Source organism: Abrus precatorius, unplaced genomic scaffold, assembly GCF_003935025.1.
Source record: "Abrus precatorius isolate BTA unplaced genomic scaffold, Abrus_2018 Scaffold8, whole genome shotgun sequence".
Lineage (NCBI taxonomy): Eukaryota > Viridiplantae > Streptophyta > Magnoliopsida > Fabales > Fabaceae > Abrus > Abrus precatorius.
This window is the reverse complement of record NW_020874428.1, coordinates 2016541-2028743: the sequence shown is the minus strand read 5'-3', so window position 1 is coordinate 2028743 and position 12203 is coordinate 2016541. Positions and strand designations below refer to the sequence as shown.

Below are 12203 nucleotides of genomic sequence, written 5' to 3'. Positions count from 1 at the left end.
CCCATATCGAGCGGTCTTTGGCAAAACACCACGGCCATGGCTAGGCTATCGGTGGGTAGTACGACGGTCCAAGTGATGGAAGAAGAGTTAGAACAACGCAAACTAATTTGAAGTTCAATCTCAGAGCACCTCCAACAGGCTCAACAACGCATGAAGAAGTTCGCAGACCAACATCCCAACATCGCAAAGAGCTATATTCAAAATAGGTGACTATGTTTGGTTGCATACTCAAAATAGGTGACTATGTTTGGTTGCCCACTAAGTTCCATAAGCAACTTACTATGGAGGGTCGTGCCCATCCTAAGCTGGGCAAGAGATATCATGGCCCTTTTTCTATACTGGAGAAGATCGGGGTGGTAGCTTATAAGTTGCTCCTTCCTGCTTTAGCCAAGGTGTACCCGGTATTCCATGTGTCACTACTTAAGCCTTATAAGGATTCAGCAATGCCTCAACAAGGTGACAGAAATATAATAGAGGAACTATCAGAGGAGGCTAACCCTGCCTCCATTTTGGCAAAACGTACATGGCAGCAGTAAGGAAAGTTAATAGTACAAGTTTTGGTTGAATGGGAGAATAAGTCAAGAGAGGATGCTACGTGAGAAGACCTCCACCTTTTGCGATCACGTTTTCCTAATATCAGTCTTGAGGACAAGGTTGTAGTTGAAGAGGTAACTATTGATATAACTAATGATGCGAGAAACTAACTAGTATAAGCTCACGTGCAAAATTAGATGATCAGAATTAGTTAGAATGTTAGAATAAGCAGTTAGTTAGTTGCATCTAATAAGCGAGAAATACGGAGAGCCTTGCATGGTTTTGTATAAAAGAAGGATTGTTGACAGTGTATTGAACATTTTTTGATTAAAAAAAATAATACAATTGTCTTCTTTGGAGTGAGAGTCCTCCATCTTTCCTTTTACAGATATCAACATATCAAGTAAAATTACTTGGTTATTATAAAAATTGAAAACAATAAAAATAAACTGTTAAATTTTATTTAAATAACTGTAATAAAAAATGCACACGATCTTTCGGGTGATACCACATACATGATTGCATAGTTTAAATTAATATTCAAACAATTTTATAAGGACAACGGTTCTTTCTTCCTATCTATATGTGTGTATTTTAAAAGTATATTTCAATTACAAAGAAATACTTAAAAATATCCCTTTTTAATGATTCAAGAAATATTTTCCAATCACAAATTACATAATAAGATTATGAACTAGTTACGTACACATGCACACTAAAACAGTAAGGAGAAATATACATACATATTATTTTTGCTCTATTATTATTATAAGGTGACTCATACAATGGCCATAAGCAAGAAAAGCCCCTATTTCTATGGAGAAATCATATATAGTTACAAAGTAATATATTTTATTTTACTTTGTTGTATGTTCGATAGGCTCTAGGCATATACATCCAACCCTATATGCCAATATGTCATTGTTCAATCCGAAAACTATTTTCATATCTTAACTTGTCAAATTTCATTTGACAAATTCTATACAGGATTTATATCTTGCAAGAGGCACAACATGTTTTTTTAACACACTTTTTATCATCAACTAAAATTTATCAGTTATTTTTATAGTTTTTAATAAATTTTATGAAAGAATGGATAAACATGTTTCTAGCATTACTCTATCTATCAATACTGAGTTAAGGGTACAGTTTATGAACAACAAAATGGTCGTTATCATTATGCGTTGATATATCAAATCAATAGTCAGAATTTGGGCTTTCTAATATGGAATTGCTAGAGTAATGCAAATGCTAATCGACAAGTCTTGAATGTCAAACCGAGACAACATAATAAATAACTTATCTTTGGCTTGAAAAAAATATTATCTTATTTTAAAAAATTTACACAACTTAGCAAATTTTAATTTAGTTGAGTATATTTTGTGGAGTAAAACAAAGTGATGATACTTTAATATTAACAGTGAACGGATATAATGTTTTCTAAAATTAAAGAGAATGTTTTGAATACTTTTTAGAACCTATTTTTTGAAATTATTAAGTAGTATAAATGATTAAGTTTGATGATTTCATGTTATGATATTGTCTTTAGCCCAAAATAAGAGGATAAATGTCTGAGACAGTGCTCTAGTTTTAGTGCAATTTGAAATTAAGATACCAAACTTTGTTGGCATCTAATTTTTCATTTATCCATTAAATCCCAAAATTTTGAACTCAAGTTAAACTCCCTCTATAAATGCTACAAACAAACAAGTATTCTTCAAAAGCCTTGTAAGTGAGAAAAAGCAATAGTCCTTGTGTCATGAAAATTGAGACCAACGAAGAGAAGTGGCACATCTAGAGTTGATAGTCAAAAAGTAAGTGGTTCTAACATGTGGAGGAGCCATTGAATGGGTGTTTTCTCAACTTCTGAACGTGAAGATGATGAGGAAGCTCTCAAGTGTGTAGCAATAGAGAGACTCCTTACAAGAGCACGCATTAGGAAAAGTGTACTCACCAAAGTAGAAGGCAAAGGAACAGAAGTTGAGATCAAGCAATTAGAGTTAACAGAGAGAAAGAATCTTCTTGAGAGACTTGCGAATTTACCAGAAGATAATGAAAGGTTCTTGTCAAAAATCAGGGAACGAATGCACAGGTGAGTCTTTATAGAGTTCATGAATGACACCACCAATTTGATGCTTTGTGTGTTTAGCTTTTTATGGAACAAACTTGAAAATTACACACGCACACGCACATAAAAAAACAACAAAGAACTGAATTGTTTGGTAGGTGTGTAGATTCACGTTTGAATGGTGATGAATCTCCGTTTACTTCACTGTGTAATTTGAGAATGGTCATAGATTCACGTTTAACTGAGTTGTAACTTTGGAGTAACTTCTGCGATAGATCCACGTTTAAAGGCTTTTCAATGTGTTTCCAAATGCACAGCTTTGAGAATTGTAGAATAGTGATTTTTAAAGATATCCGAATCCTAAAGCATTGACTTGGAAAAATTAATTGAGATATCTTATATTTGTTATATTAAACTAAACTAAATAGAGTTGGGCTTGACATTCCAACAATGGAAGTTTGATTTGAGCATATATATGTGGAAGCACAAGTTTATGTAGGAAGGAAAGCATTGCCTACATTACTTAACTTCTTTGTGAATGTACTAGAGGTAATTCAGTATGTCACAGACTGTTTCTCTCTTATTCATTGGCTTTGTCTCTGATTATTCTTTCTGTGCTCTTTTGTTAAGGGGTTTTTAAATAATCTTCACATAATTCCAAGTCCAAAGAAACCGTTACATATTCTTCAGAATGTTAGTGGAATCATAAAGCCTCGAAGGTGAATTCAAGACAATTTCTCATTTTTCTCGGTTGTCCATTTTGTACCTTTTTAGATTTGACCAAAAATATGCATTGTACACTCTTCAGTGAGATCTTTTCTGGTTCTGATGATTAACTTTTTGCAGAATGACATTGCTGTTGGGGCCACCAGGCTCTGGAAAGACCACTTTGCTGTTAGCATTGGCTGGAAGACTTGGTAAAGATTTGAAAGTAAGGAAACCAATTTTAATTATAATAACTTTGAGAGAATAAATAATATAATTCCCTAATTATAAACAGGATTTTTAACGTATGCCAAAGGAGACACAATAAGAACATATAAATGATAAGTATTTATGAAAATCATAGGATCTAATGCTGCAATAGTTAATAAAATATTACTATTTATTAATTTTTTTTGTGTACTCTTGGACACATTAGAAAAACCAATTATGAAATCTATAACTTGTAGTTGAGTAGTTCTCTAATTATTATAACAAATATCTATGGTGATGAAACCTTAGAATTCTGGAAGAGTAACATACAATGGGCATGGACTTGAAGAGTTTGTGCCACAAAGGACATCAGCTTACATAAGTGAACATGATAACCACATTGGAGAAATGACTGTGAGAGAAACACTAGCTTTCTCAGCAAGATGTCAAGGGGTTGAACAAAATTATGGTAATAGAAAAAAAAAAGAGAGAAGAAAACTTTAAAATAAATCCAAACCTTTTCAGGGCTCTTAATCAGAATTTTGTAATATACTACCTTACAGAGATGTTGACTGAACTACTGAGAAGAGAGAAGGAAGCAAACATTGAACCAGAACCTGATATTGATGCCTATATGAAGGTGAGAAATAAGATTCGAAAACAAGTCTTGAATCTTTATGTTTGAAATGATGAACACGTAGAATTTTTAAGAAGCTGCATTTTTCTTTACTTGCTATTCATTTAAAAATCTTCAGGTAGCAGCATTAGAAGGGCAGCAGACTAGTGTGGTCATTGATTACATACTAAAGGTAATATCCATATTCGTCAGACATAGAATACTTGAGGAACCAAAAATGGTTTTCATTTATTCCCATATAAAAATTGCAGATTTTAGGACTTGAAGTTTGTGCTGACATTATCGTAGGAGATGAAATGATCAGAGGTATCTCGGGAGGGTAGAAAAAGCGAATCACAACTGGTAGACTCTATTTTACAAGAAAAACATGACAAAAATTTGGAACATTTTAAGCTGAGTCCTTAGGATTGAGTTTAGGTTGAGTTTAAGCAACTAATAACAGTAAGATTTTATTGAAAAATGAAGCATTTATCACACTTTATAACTTTAATGTAATGAATGTGTTTTTATCAATAAAACTTACTTCTTCAGGGTAAGTTAGTCCTTAACAAACCCCAAAAATTTTAACTGGAATTTGGGACTTGTATTGAGATTGATTGATTAAAATCTTTTGGTGAATGATGGTTAGGGGAGATGCTGGTTGGACCAAAAAGGGTGTGGTTCATGGATGATATATCAACTGGCTTGGATAGTTCTACAACTTTTCAAATAATCAACTCAATCCGGAAATCCATTCATATTCTGAATGGAACTGCACTTGTGTCTCTGCTACAGCCAGCACCAGAAACTTATCAACTATTTGATGATATAATACTTCTGACAGATGGACAAATTGTGGACCAAGGACCAAGAGAAAATGTACTTGTGTTCTTTGAATCAATGGGATTCAAATGTCCTGAACGAAAAGGAGTTGCTGATTTCTTACAAGAAGTATGAGTGTGATTCACCTATTCTTCCTTTCAAAACTTTTCTCTTTCTTTTATTGGTATAGATTAAGTTTTGTTCTCGTGATGTGCAATAGGTAACATCAAGAAAAGATCAATGGCAATATTGGGCACGTAAAGATGAACCTCATAGCTTTGTAGCTGTCAAGGATTTTGCTGAAGGTCATTTCACGTTGGTCAACAACTTGGAGATGAGCTGGCCAATCCTTTTGATAAGTCTAAATGCCATCCAAATGCCTTGACCCCAAAGAAATATGGTGTTAACAAGAAGGAGCTGCTGAGAGCTTGTGCTAGCAGAGAATTTTTGCTTATGAAGCGAAATTCATTTATCTACATATTCAAAGCCACCCAAGTGAGTAACATTCAATCTATTTATATCATCTAATTTGAAACTTTTCTTAGTCCAAAAATGTAGGTCAATTTATTTGTGGATGAATGGAATGTTAATGGACTGTTGCATGTTTCATTTTCTTCTTGTTTCCTCTTTTTCAGTCTACTTATTTAGCTGTCTTGACAACAACATTATTTCTGCGAACCAAGATGAACCACAATACCATAGAGGATGCAGAAACTTACATGGGCGCTTTGTTCTTCACAGTCATTGTTGCAATGTTCCATGGAATACCAGAACTGAATATGGCCATCATGAAACTTCCTGTGTTTTACAAGCAAAGAGACCACCTTTTCTATCCTTCATGGGCTTATTCTCTTCCACCATGGATCCTCAAAATACCAATAACCCTGGTAGAAGTTTCCATATGGGAATGCATTTCTTATTATTCCATTGGCTATGATCCAAATATTGCAAGGCAAGAAGAAACTAAAATCATAGGTCCTCAACTATGCTATTAATTACTCAGTTTTGTGATCTAATGAGAAATCTTAATGACAGGCTTTTCAAACAGTACTTGGTAATCCTGTGTATTAACCAGATAGCGTCATCACTATTTCGGTTGATGGCTGCATTAGGAAGGGATATTGTAGTTGCAAACACTGCTGGGACATTTGCACTGCTTGCAGTTGCAGTTTTAGGAGGATTCGTGATTTCTCGAGGTAAGAAAGTGGTAATGTAACTACAAAGTTGGCTAATTTAAAGAGCCTTTCTTATGATGAAACTGTTATTTTGCATCAGATGATGTGCAGAAATGGTTTCTGTGGGGATACTGGTCCTCACCACTGATATATGGACAGAATGCTATAGCTGTAAATGAATTTCTTGGACATAGTTGGAGAAAGGTAATCATCCACTTTGTATTTAATGGTGAAGAAATTCTACGAAAAAAATTGAGCTTTGGTAAAAGATATTTATAAAGATAATGGGTTGAGTTATGGCAGGTTGCTCCTAATTCCAATGAAACATTAGGAGTTTTGATATTGAAATCTCGTGGATTTTTCCCAGAAGATTATTGGTATTGGAGCTTTGATTGGTTATGCTTTTCTATTTAATTTTCTCTTCACCATGGCTTTGCAATATCTCAGTCGTAAGTACCTTCATCTTTCTTTGAGCTGTGAACTTTACTTAGACCTTTTTTCTGACCACATATCTCTAATGATTGTTGCCACTGCAGCATTCAGAAAGGATCAAGCAGGGTTATCCCAAGAGAAATTGCTTTAGAGAAATGCTTCAAAAGCTGAAGAGTACATTCAATTACAACCACAAAAGAGCTCTCTGGGTGAGTCCTTGAGGTCTGAGTTATTGGTTGTCAGTTTGTTGTTTCAAGTTTTCTATTGGACAAAACTTAGGTACAGACAGTTCTTTAAGTACTTTTGGTGTCGTTTTAAAGAAAAAATAGAGTTTCACCACGGTAAAAGGTGAGCATTTAATGTTTTTGTAAATTATCGATGTGAAACTCAAATTTTAATTTGAAAACAACATCAAAAGTATGTGAAGAATTGCAGCTAAGTTTTATCCTTTTTTGTATTCAAGTTAACACAATTCATTAAAATGAAAAATCAGAAACAAAGATGGAAGAAGCTGCAGATCTATCATCAATGTCGTTTTCTGGAAGAGATGGTGAAATCAAAGCTAGTAGTAGTGGAAGGAGAGGCATGGTTCTTCCTTTTCAACTTCTGTTCCTCACTTTTGATGAGATCAGATATTCTGTAGACATGCCACCGGTACCATACATACTTATTTTTAAAACATGATATTTTAATTAACTTTTGTATCTGTATTAGTTATATTTAAAATATATTTGTGTGTTTTCATCAACTTTTTTTTTCCCCAAATGTTCTAGCCATTTGCTATAACACAGCAACATTTTTGAAGACCTATATATTGCATCTTTAATCCTTCTAGTTATTTGATCATAGTAACTAGCCCTGTCTTCAACAATATTTTATGTATCTCAAAGCATTTCTTTAATCTTCAATTCAACCTCCATAAAGCTAAAAAGAAAAACACAGGAATAGAGGAACAAAATTAGAATTTTTTCGTCATTTTGACTCTATTATCCTGATTGTAGGAAATGAAAAGTCAAGGAGTCTGTGAGGATCGTCTTGAACTTTTGAAGGGTATTAATGGTGCTTTTAGGCCAGGAGTACTAACAGCTCTGATGGGTGTAAGTGGTGCTGGCAAGACTACTCTATTGGATGTTTTAGCTGGAAGGAAAACTAGTGGATATATAGAAGGAAGCATCACAATATCTGGATTCCCAAAGAATCAAGAAACATTTGGCCGCATATCAGGATATTGTGAACAATTTGACATCCACTCACCCAATGTTACAGTTTATGAATCCTTGCTATATTCTGCATGGCTTCGTTTATCTTCAGAAGTTGATAAAGCAACTAGAAAGGTGGTTTAGGATAATTTTCTTCCTTCTTAAATTAGAGGCATGAAATTCATGGCTTTAAACTATATTCAAATATCATAATATTGCTGAAAGTACACAAAATTTAATAAGTGATCATCAATTTTCAATAAGTACTAACCTATGGTTTTCGGAGGTATTATATCTTGTTAACTTCAACTCACTTTTATGAGATGCAGATGTTCATTGAGGAAGTTATGGAGCTTGTAGAGCTTAGCTCATTAAGAGATGCACTGGTTGGATTGCCAGGAGAGATTGGACTTTCAACTGAGCAACGTAAGAGGCTTAAAATTGCGGTTGAACTTGTAGCCAATCCATCAATAATATTCATGGATGAGCCAACCTCTGGTCTTGTCTTGATGCTAGAGCAGCTGCAATTGTAATGAGAACCGTGAGGAACACCGTGGACACAGGACGTACCGTTGTTTGCACCATCCACCAGCCAAGTATTGATATATTTGATGCCTTTGATGAGGTAGCAAATCTTACCATTCTGTTTTTTAGTACTACATTTCAAGGAATTAATTACTTCAACCTCAACCTTTTCAGCTGCTACTTCTGAAATTGGGAGGGGACCAGATATATGCTGGTCCAATAGGTAGCCACTGTTCCAATCTGATCCAGTATTTTGAGGTGAGTCTAGCGAGAATGTGATTGAGCATATTAGGTGCAGTTGTAGCATTAGCATATTCACTATGATGCATTATTACTATAGGATATTCAAGGAGTTCCTAAGATCAGAGATGGCTATAATCCTGCAACTTGGATGCTCGAAGTTACATCAGCAGGAAGAGAGGCAAATCTTAAGGTCGACTTCACTGATATATACAAAAACTCAGAACTACACCGGTTAGACTCCTTATTTACACTTAAATATGATTCATAACATAAACAACAAATATCATAAATGAAATGAGTAGTTATTTTGTTGTTTTCACCAGTACAAATATTTAAAAACAGAAAATAAAGTGAAGATAAGGTGTCACTTTTCTAATTAGTTGTGAAAATAGGAAATGAAAACTAAATGTTTTCTCAAACTAAGGGGCTGTTTGGTTTCAGAAAATGTTTTTTGTTTTCACTTTCTGTTTTCAATTAAAAAATTGTCACTTTGTTCTCATTCTGTTTATTGTTTTCAAATATTTTGTACTAGAAGCACTGAAAACAACTTTTGTCCGTTTTCACTGTTTCCTGTAAAAATCTTTAAAAATAGGAAACAGAATGAAACAATGTGACAATTTGGTAACTAAAATAAAAAATGAAAACTGAAAACAATTTCTAAACCAAACACTCTAAACTGGTCCTAAGATGTTTTATATTGCTCAATTCCTGATTTTAATGCAGTAGTGAATGATCTTGAATAGGTTCTGATACTTCCTATTATTCAGGAGAAACAAACAACTGATCCAGGAACTCAGTGTACCATTTCAAGGTTCAAAAGATCTTTACTTTCTTAGTCAATATTCACAGAATTTGGCGGCACAATTTATAGCTTGTCTATGGAAACAACATTTGTCAAATTGGCGGAACACGTCATATACTGCTGTTAGACTCCTATTTACAACAATGATAGGCTTATTGTTTGGGTTGATCTTTTGGGATGTTGGCTTGAAAAGGTATTAAAGAAAAGAAAAAACAACACATTGAAATATAATAACTAAAGCATGAAGATAACATTCAAATCAAATTCTTACCATTTTAAAATAATGATGATAGTCATAGGAGAAAGGAGCAAGATCTTTTTGATGCAATGGGTTCAATGTATGCTGCTGTTACCTTCATTGGGGTTGTAAATGGGGCAGCAGTTCAGCCTATAGTGGCAATTGAGAGAACAGTCTTCTACACAGAGAGAGCTGCAGGTATGTATTCAGCTTTGCCTTATGCTCTTGCACAGGTGTTACTCCATTACCCTGTAATGTTTACCATTACATAGGATGACCTGAAATACAGTTATAACAATCAATAAATATTTGACAAATTAAAGATACATATTCTTAGGTTGATTTTGATCAGTAGAAGTGTTTTCATTGTATTTTATATAAATTCTTAAATTGAAAATATGATGTTTTTAAAATGTCTTTATTTAGATTTAATTTGTTTTAGTCTTTAAAAATTAAAAAATTTGAGTATTTTTAGTCTTTGATAGCGGATCTCAAGTAATGAGATAAGAATTAATTAGTGTTTGTTAGTCTTTTATAAGGAATTAAAAATGTATTGTTTTGTTAAATACAGGGTTAGAGGCTAAACAAGTAAGTTTAAATAAGAACTAAAGTAAAAAAATTGACATATCTTTAGAAATTAAAAATATATTTGAAGCTTCAAAATAAAATTTTAAGTTTCCACTTTATATGTATTTTCATTTTAGAGGAGTCACATAAAGTACTCATATTTCCCTCATTTCAGTCCAAGTAACTCTTTAACAAAAAAAAAGGGGGGGATCTAAGACAGACATGTATCAGTCAAAAAGCAGAGTTATCAAGAGCTCATGAAACTCAACATTTGTATATTATGAATCCAGGTCACTATAGAGCTTCCTCACATATTGGCTCAGGCTCTGATATATGGGATCACAGTATATGCCATGATGGGATTTGAGTGGACAGCTACAAAGGTCTTCTGGAATCTCTTCTTCATGTACACAGTTTCTTATACTACACCTTGTATGGTATGATGACCATGGCCATTACTCCTAACCCACACGTTGCGGGCATATTGTCCACCTCATTCTATGCAACATGGCGCCTTTTTTCAGGCTTCATCATTCCCTCATCGGTGAGTTAATTTCAACTTTTGCTGACATCATTTTAATTGAAAATGTTGTTTGTACCATTAAAAGAGGACACTTTTAGGTGTCTCTTTTATATTTGTAGTGTATTTCTAGATTGTGTGTATATATGAAAAAATAACGAATAAGAAAGAAATAACGATATTCGATATTATATATGATATCAATTTTTAGTAATTCAAATAATGAAACTGTTTTTTAATATAACATGGAACTTACTTTGGAAACAAAACTATGACAGAGAATACCCATATGGTGGAAATGGTACTATTGGATTTGCCCTGTTGCATGGACGTTGTATGGATTGGTGGCTTCCCAATATGGTGATGATAAATGAACAAACTTGAGAATGGTCAAAGTGTTGAAGAATTTGTGAGGAGTTATTTTGAGTTTGAACATGATCATCTGGGAATAGTTGCAGCTGTTGTAGTTAGCTTTTCAGTGTTGTTTGCGATCATCTTTGCCTTTGGCATCAAAGCATTCAACTTTCAAAAGCGATGAAATCACCGCAATGCTTCTGATCTTCTAGAGTTTTGATCCATCCAAATGAAGCACTGTTTCAATAATGTTCACGAAGAAAGAATAAATCCAAGGCCATATATGGATTTGCAACACTGCATCATGCGAGAGATAGATAGATGGAGTAAAAATATTGGGCATGATCGTATTGAAGAACTTTCTTAGCCCATGTATATACATATACCTTATCACACTACTTTGGTTTGCCGAATAATGTGTAATAAGGTAAAAGAAAAAATAATAATAATTAAAATTAAAATTTCTTCTCTTTCTTCTAATTTTCAATGTGGATCTCACTTTTAATAAATAGGAATGAGATACATGTTCATCAACAATCAAAATTCATTAAAATTTAATGCTCAATATTATCGTATAATTTTTTAATTCTCATAACCAATATCACATGGAAAGGTATGTAAAATTGTTAACCAAATACTTTTCCAAAATCACCTACCAAACAAAAGAAAAGATTTCATGCTTATATTTGATTGTTTATCTCTTTATTTGATTTAAATTTGATCCTATTTATTTTCACAATGTATTCAGGCCTAGTTTAGATATACTTCTAGACCAATTCTTATAGAAGGAAAAATTAGTATAAAAAAATGAGTAAAACTTCTCTCTTTTTAAGTTAAAAACAATTTATATTTTTCTAACTTTTAAAAATTTCTCTCATTTAACTTTTTAAAATTTGAGAAGATAAATTATTTTTAATTTATCGTAGATTTTATTTACTTCTTATACTAATATTTTTCTCATAAAGACTTTTTTAAAAATTTGCCCACTTTAGGCCAAAATTGAAGATATATTTGCCACTCTTCATAACAAGAACGGGCATGCTGTAATGCTTCCATGAATCTTCTACATATCCGTATTAAAAAATCATAAAAATCCATTAAAAACTTAAATATGAAAGCAAATGGTATAAAGAATATTAGTGATTTTCATTTTAGTATTAAACACATTATAAAAATAAATTTTTGTAAGTATT

At 33.0% G+C, this 12203-nt stretch overlaps 1 pseudogene; it reads left to right on the top strand.

Annotated features, from left to right (window-relative positions):
* The first annotated feature begins 281 nt into the window (after positions 1-281).
* LOC113847911 lies at positions 282-11194 on the top strand (annotated as a pseudogene).
* Positions 11195-12203: the final 1009 nt, after the last annotated feature.